We start from the raw sequence: 8720 nt of genomic DNA on the forward strand, positions 1-8720 counted from the left end.
GTGTTTTGTCGGAATATCATTGAATTCCCATTTCTGGCAAATCACAAGCACTCCATATGTCCTACATTGTAGCACAAGTCATGCTAAAATTCATGAAAAAACTTCGGCATGACCTTTACTAAAAACAGGACATATCGAGCGCCTAGCACTAGCATTTTCATCATCCTCTATATTCAGAATGCATCATCATCGACACCAATGATGTGCGACTAGCACTAGCATTTTCATCATCGACATTTACAACAAATTATCATCTATATCAACAACATGGGGATTTGGCTATTCTCACCTAGCAGCGATGGAGACGGGCTCGGGGCTACGACGACGGGCTATGGGGCGATGATGACGACCTCGGGGCAGCGACGGAGACGTGCTCGGGGGCGACGACGTTGACGGGCTCGGGGACGGCGGCGAGGAGGAGGAGGACTGGATTGGGGGCGGTGACATCGACGGCTTGGGGGAGGCGACGGCGATGTGCTTGGGGGCGCCAACGGCGACGTGCTCGGGGGAGGCGTTGACGACGGTCTCGGGGACGGCGACAACGACGAGGAGGAATGGATCGGGGGCGGCGGCGATGACAAGGAGGAGGACGGGCTCCGGGTGGCGGCGACGACAATGATGAGGAGGAGGATGGGCTCCGGGTGGCGGCGACGACGAGGAGGACGGCGGGCTCGGGACGGCGGTGATAACGAGGACGGGCTCAGGTTGCAAATGGAGAGTTTGGGGGAAATTTCGACAACTCCCACCTATATGTGAAAACCAGTGGTCCCGGTTCGAGGCACAAACTAGGACGAATGCACCCCTTTCGTCCCGGTTTGTGCCCCAAACTGGGACTAAAGGCCAATTTCCAGCAGCCCAAAGGGCGGGAAGAAGAGACCTTTAGTCCCGGTTGGTGCCAATAACCGACACGAAAGGGCGTATTTTGTGTCGGCTAGTGGCACACACTGGGACTAAAGGCATGTGCCTTCCACAGCCACGGTGCGGTTGGATGCTTAGTCCCATCTCGCTAGCCGAGAGAGCCCGGGAGTGGTTTATAAGCGCTGGTGCGCAGACCCTCTCGAGCTCCTCTCAACTGCAGGCTTCCGGGCCTAATTTGTCACTACTTGTGGGACTAATTGGCCTTTTGCGGGCCTGAATCTTGGCCCAACTCTGTGGTTGGGTTTCTAGTCGTATTCAGGCCGTCGTGGCCCACTAGGTGCCATTTTTAAAAAATCTAGTTTTTTTGTTTCGTTTTTTTACTTTATTTATTTTATTTCGTGACTAACTTTACTAAAAAATAGATTTTTGAGTGATTCTTTTTCCTGCTATTTAATATTAATGTGTTTTATCATTATATTCAATTTGGTAGGTTTTAGGTTATTTTAAATGACTGTTTCAATCCAAAGCAGATCTGTTACAAAAGGGATTTCACTTTTCTGAATTTATTCGAAGAATTTTTGTGTTTTCAAAATGCACCATTCAAGGCCACATCATTAATTTTCAACACTTTATGAGTTCATTTGGTATTTTTCATGCATTTACTGATTTTTTTGAGCTAAATGGCCCAGAAATTGAAAAGCACTACAAATGAACTCTGAATGGGTTGAAAGTTGACATGGTATCATCATTTCACCCACATCGAATGTACTAAAAAGTTGAGAGGGTTGCGGCAAAAACTGGAAGCACTTCGTGTACAAATCGGAGAATCTCTTTCAAAGTATGATGGTTTCTTACGAAAACTCATCTCTTACAAAAGGGATTTCATTTTTTTGAACTTATTTGAACTCAAGACTTTTTGTGTGTTCAATATGCACCAATCAAGGCCACATCATCAATTTTCAACACTTTCTGAGTTCATTTGGTATTTTTCATGCATTTACAGATTTTTTGAGCTAAATGGCCTAGAAATTGAAAAGCACTACAAATGAACTCTGAATAGGTTAAAAGTTGGCATGGTATCATAATTTCACCAACATACATGTGCTAAAAAGTTGAGAGGGTTGCGGCAAAAACTTCATGCATTTCGTGTACAAATCGGACAATCTCCTTCGAAGTATCACAGTTTTTAATGAAAAACAGATCTGTTACAAAAGGGATTTCATTTTTTTGAACTTATTTGAACTCAAGACTTTTTGTTTGTTGAAAATGCACCATTCAAGGCCACATCATCAATTTTTAACACTTTCTCAGTTCATTTGGTATTTTTCATGCATTTCCTGGTTTTTTTGAGCAAAATGGCCCAGAAATCGAAAAGCACTACAAATGAACTCTGAATGGGTTGAAAGTTGGCATTGTATCATAATTTCACCCACATAGAATGTGCTAAAAACTTGAGAGGGTTGCCGCAAAATCTGGACGCACTTCGTCTATAAATCGGACAATCTCTTTTGAAGTATCACCGTTTCTTTCGATAACTCATCTGTTATAAAAGGGATTCCATTTTTTGAACTTATTTGAACTCAAGACTTTTTGTGTGTTCAAAATGCACCATTCAAGTTCACATCAACAATTTTCAACACTTTTTGAGCTGATTTGGTATTTTTCATGCATTTACTGATTTTTTGAGCTAAATGGCCCAGAAATTGAAAACCACTACAAATGAACTCTGAATAGGTTGAAAGTTGGCATGGTATCATTATTTCACCCACATAGCATGTGCTAAAAAGTTGAGAGGGTTGCGGCAAAACTGGATGCACCTCGTGTACAAATCGGACAATCTTTTTCAAAGTATGCGGGTTTTTAATCAAAAACAGATCTGTTACAAAAGGGATTTCATTTTTTGAACTTATTTGAACTCAAGACTTTTTGTGTGTTCAAAATGCACCATTCAAGGCCACATCATCAATTTTCAATACTTTCTGAGTTCATTTGGTATTTTTCATGCATTTACTAATTTGTTTTGAGCTAAACGGCCCAGATATTGAAAAGCACTACAAATGAACTCTGAGTAGGTTGAAAGTTGGCATGGTATCATAATTTCACCCACATAGCATGTGCTAAAAAGTTGAGAGGGTTGCAGCAAAAACTGGATGCACTTCGTGTACAAATCGGACAATCTCTTTCGAAGTATTACAGTTTTTAATAAAAAACAGATCTGTTACAAAAGGGATTTCATTTTTTGAACTTATTTGAACTCAACACTTTTTGTGAGTTCAAAATGCACCAGTCAAGGCCACATCATCAATTTTCAACACTTTCTGAGTTCATTTGGTATTTTTCATGCATTTACTGATTTTTTGAGCTAAATGGCCCGAAATTGAAAAGCAATACAATTGAACTCTGAATAGGTTGAAAGTTGGCATGGTATCATCATTTCACCTACATAGAATGTGCTAAAAAGTTGAGAGGGTTGCGGCAAAAACTAGATGCACTTCGTGTACAAATCGGACAATCTCTTTCGAAGTATCACGGTTTTTAATCAAAAACAAATCTGTTACAAAAGGGATTTCATATTTGTGAACTTATTTCTGAGTTCATTTGTTATTTTTCATGCATTTACTGGATGTTTCATTTTTCACTTTATTTATTTAATTTTGTAAATAAATTTACTAAAAAAATAGATTTTTGAGTGATTCTTTTTCCTACTATTTTATGTTATTGTGTTTTTATAATTATATTCAATTTGGTAGGTTTTAGTTTATTTTAAATGACAGTTTTAATAAAAACAGATCTGTTACAAAAGGTATTTCATTTTTTTGAACTTATTTGTAGTGAAGACTTTTTGTATATATATGTGGTCGAAATGCATGATACCATGAAGTTACAAAGGGATAAACCATTCAAAAGTAGCAAATGAAGTTAGAAAGGGCTAAACTATTCAAAAGTAGCAAATGAAGTTAGAAAAGGCTAAACCATTCAAATTTGAAAACTATAATGGCACAAACAGAAACTAGACATATATAAATTGGTCCAAGCAGGTAATAATGATACTAGTCCAAACAGTACATAATAATAGCTAGCATAGATATATATACAAGTGTTCTCCATTGTGAACACTACTCGTCTGAATTAGAATGCCCACCTGCTCTGAGCTGACGCCGACCATAGTTGATGACTCGAATCTTGCGGTACAGCTCGTATGAAACGTATGCATCTTTTGATGCATACTCAATGTTGATATGATCTAGTGGGGCCTTCTCCCAAAGTCTGTGCTAAGACTTTGGGAATTTGGTCTTCATATCAACATACTCCTTGTCGATCAAGGCGACTGCCATATGAGCCATAGAAGTCCTCTCATGTCGAATCCTAAATTCCTGTTGGAGATCAATGAGGCAATGAGCTGGTATCTCAATACCGAAGCTGTGCCTCATCTTCAGCTTGTCGTTCGTTATGTCAATGGTAACAAAACTGATGCCGCTACGAAGGAAGTTCATGAGTTCTGGACAATGCTTGTCACTACTGCAACAACAACAAATTAAAATGGAACAAATGTTACATACTGCTGCAACAAGGAAAAATGTTTCACTACAACTAAAGAGAAAATTATATTTAGGATTCAAATGGAACATATTCCTATCCTATGCAATCTTCATATCCTATGAATTGATCAAGAGACCGTAAATTAACTATGACATATATATATATTCTCCCATGATTTTGCAAATATGCAACAAGCTAGATATATTGCATATTGCTATCCAATGGAACCTAGTGAGATCACTATAGCTATCCAATGGAACCTAGAGAGATCACTAGCTATATGAAATTTTCATAACTATGACATATCATATTGGTATCCAATGGAACCTAGAGAGATCACTAGCTATATGCAATTTTCATAACCTTGGATCAAAGAATGCCACATAAAATTGTTTCACTACAACTAAAGAGAAATTGGTCTTTATAAGATTCCAAAATGTAACATATAGCTATCGATCCTATGCAATTTTCATATCCTATGAATTGATCAAGAAACCCTCAATTAACTATCCAATGGAACATATATAGAACCTGCATATTGCTATCCAATGGAACCTAAAGAAATCACTATATATATATATATGCAATTTTCATAACCTTGGATCAAAGAAATCCTCAAAACATACCTCGTCCATTAGAAGATCAAGACATGGTGTTTGAAACATAATTGGATGACGACAACACCTCGTTGATCGGCTGTGTACTCCAGATCAAGCCCCAAGAACTTCTCATGATGAACCTCGCTGTCAAGCCACCGTTCCATCAACTGTCTAAGAAAATGCGGCACCTCCCTGCTATTGTTTGTGTACACGACATCGAGCTTGTTGTTGCCATGTGCGAGCACCTCTGTGAATTCAGTTGGCATGGTGGAAGAAGAGAAGGGAAGAAGAGAGGGGAAGAAGAGACCGGGAGAGGAGAGAGGGGAAGAAGAATAGAGGGATGGCAAGACTCTGCTTCGGTTGTGCTTTTGGGAAGCGGTATGCAAACCGTTTGGGCCTTTAGTCCCTGGTTGAGCCACCAACCGGGACTAAAGGGTGATACGAACGGTTGCCACCACCATTTCGTACCGGTTTGCTCTACTAATCGGGACTAAAGGGGGATACGAACGGTCCACCTGGTCCCGGTTTGACCCACCAACCGGGACTAACGGGGGATACAAACGGTCCCTGCCTATTGGTCCCGCTTCGTGTCTAGAACCGGGACCAATGGCCCATGATGCCCGCCTGGCGCCCTGGCCTCACGAACCGGGACCAATGACACCATAGGTCCCCGTTCGTTGGTGAACCGGGACTAATGGGATTTCTTCAAGTGGACCAAAGCCCTGTTTTCTACTAGTGTAAGTTGCCAGGGTTATCAATCTGGGCGGGTAATCAGCTCTACTCCACGTGACAGGTTGTTCAAACCAATTGAGGTATCTAGGAACCGCCGGCTCAGCCATGCTGATCGCCCTCTGTTTTATTTTCTTATCCCTTTTACACGTGCCAGTGGTGAAAACATGGTACCGAACGCCATACAGCTGCTTAGGATTGCTCTGAAAGCCACCCTAGTTGTTTGGCTACTGAAAACTGCCTTGGTCGTTATACTGCTGATTATTTTGGCCACATGACTGTCCACCATTGTTACGTCAAGCGTCTCGCCCCTCACGACCCGAGTTAGGAAAATCACCAAACGAGCCACCTAGTGACCCGCCAGAGCCAAACTGACCCGGATGGGCACCTTCGTTACCTCCTTGGTGATCTCTGGATGCCTGAAGACGGAATTCCTGCATTACAAAACAGTTTCCCAAGAGTGACCGGACGGGGCACCTGGGTTACTATGCTTAGGGCAGGGTCCCTTAAGCATCTCTTCGTAATTGTGCCGTTTTATCCCACTAAAGCCCCGATCCTGACCCATGTTCCGGCGCTGGTTTCCAGGGTTGGTGCTGACGTTAGCAACAAAATCAGATGCACCATCTTGCCACCTCCTCTTTCCATGACCTCCCTCGTTACTGTCGCACCCATGAGCCTCGAAGTGACCCTTTGCTCCATCTCCCCTTTTAGCTTCACTAGCCTTATCATCATCAGAGCCTGCATCCTTCGTGTCGTGTGACTTAGTGTACCTAGTGAGGGTGTCCATCAACTCACCTATATCCTGCACCTTTCGCTTAAGACGGCCGAGCTTCCACACCAGAGACTGAAAATGGCAGTTCTTCTCCAAAATCAGCACGGTCTGAGCCGCCATGATGTCATCCGAAGAATGGATAATCTCCACAACCCGCCTTGACACCTATGTTCCTTCCTCCCGATCCACTGTACGCGGGAGCCGGCTGGGCATAAGGTGGAACTATGTGACCCGCTAGTGCCGCCGCCACCTCCGCTTCTGTCGGCTCATGCAACATTGACAAATGCCTAAGCATTTAATGTTGGTGGCTCGGGCGGGTTGACTTGAGGTTGGTGTCGGCAGCCACCGCTAGAAACCGCCGGGGGATCATCTGGGCAGCTCTTCGTGTGGCTGTCCTGTGATGTGCAGTGCACTCGATCACGACTATATGAAAACTGTGCCTGCTAGACCATGGCCGTCTTCAGCATCTCAATGGCGTTTCTCGCTTCCACCCTAGGAGTGGTGTTTCTACGAATAGAAAGAGATTCCAACTGGCGGGTCGCAGCCAACACATTATCCAATGGGTTGGAGAAGTGACCTTGGGGTGTTTGGAAGGGTTGAGCCACCTGCTGGACCACTAGGGATTGTGTCGCCTATCGAACCACCTCGACCTACGGATTAGTGTGGCGAGGTGGGTTATGCTCCACGGCAGGCGTATGTGGGCTGCTGAATAAACGAGTGGGGTTAAGATTGGCCGCGATACGACTCTGATGACTCCTCTTATGCACTGCATCAGACGCGACTCGCTGATGCTCAAGCCGCCATGCCTCCATCTTCAAACGCTCTACCTTCGTCAATCCGAGCCTGCTGATCCGCCATTCAGGGTCTTCTCAGCATCGATCGCGCGTTGTATTTGAGCCATCTCCTCATGAAGTTTGGCTAGTTCCATATTGACTTCCTCCTGGTTGTCAGCCGTCACGGCGACCGCCATAAGTTGTGACATCTCAACCATCAGATTTGTCATGGCATGGGCCGGCGTTTTTCCTGACCCACTAGCTCCATTAGCGGTCGTTGCGTTTGGCTGATTTTGAGCCTCCGTTGCCCCTGCCATGTAGATGGCGACCTGGCATGATGGTTCCCATGGCCCTTCAGAGACTGCTGCCTCAGGAAAGCCCCCAAGCCTTCCCTCATAGAGATGGCAAATTCAATCTGTATATCCCATGGATAATTCGCCGTCTAAGTTGACGGGGGTGTCTCCACCAGCTTTCGGCTCATCCGGGAGGCTAGCCCCCTGCGTAAAGCCGAGGAAGATGTGACACCGCCCGATCCAAGGCTTGGAGGGTTGGGCGAACCGAGCCGGCTCGACGATTTCGGTGCAGATGTCCGGCTGAGGGACCGATGTTTCGATCTTGCCGATGAAGACGTGAATCTTGCCGAAAGGGACCCGATAACCTAATTCGATTGAACCGGCCTTGGTACCCCAGCTTGAGTTTTTGATGTAGTATCTTCCACGGTGGCTCTTAGTCATGAGACCGACCGCGTAGCACCCGAACCATGGAAGGGCTCCCTTTGAGAACTCAACTCCACCGTGCGCATGCCCCACGGTGGGCGCCAACTGTCGTGGTTTTGTCATGGCAGATGTCCTCCTAGAAGGGCTTAGTGATAGGGCCATCACAACCATGTGGCGACTCAAAGGGGTTAATGGGGAGCGAGAGACGATTTTACCCAGGTTCGGCCCCTCTGATCGAAGTGAAAGACTACGTCGTGCTCTATGTATATTGATGTGGAAATCGACTACAAGGGTGCGGATTCGCATGACCTAGCTCTCGATTGGTGTTAACTTGAGTTTATCAGCCCTAGAGACTCGCCTTTATATACAGGTCGATGCCCCAAGGGTTACAAGAGTCCGGGTCACGTATGATTCGTGACCAGACATGCCTTTAACTCGCCTTGCTTCTATCGCTAGAAAACCTTTGAAGACCATTCTCATATATGGGCCATAACTCGCCATGTTCGTGTCTTTGGCTGCAACCGGCTCTTCTGGCTCGTCCTTACGTTGTGGCCCATCTTGAACATGATTGTTGAGCCGCCATCATCTTGACCCGGCCTCTTGGGGAGGGTGTCGTGGCGGGATCATATCCCCACCACCATCGTGTGCTATTTTTGAGAGAGAAGTTTGTACTGAAAAATATGCCCCCCGGGTCTACCTAATCCTATTGCCAAAAACCAAAATTACCTTGTTG

The sequence above is a fragment of the Hordeum vulgare genome, chromosome 2H, assembly GCF_904849725.1.
Source record: "Hordeum vulgare subsp. vulgare chromosome 2H, MorexV3_pseudomolecules_assembly, whole genome shotgun sequence".
NCBI classification, from domain to species: Eukaryota; Viridiplantae; Streptophyta; class Magnoliopsida; order Poales; family Poaceae; genus Hordeum; species Hordeum vulgare.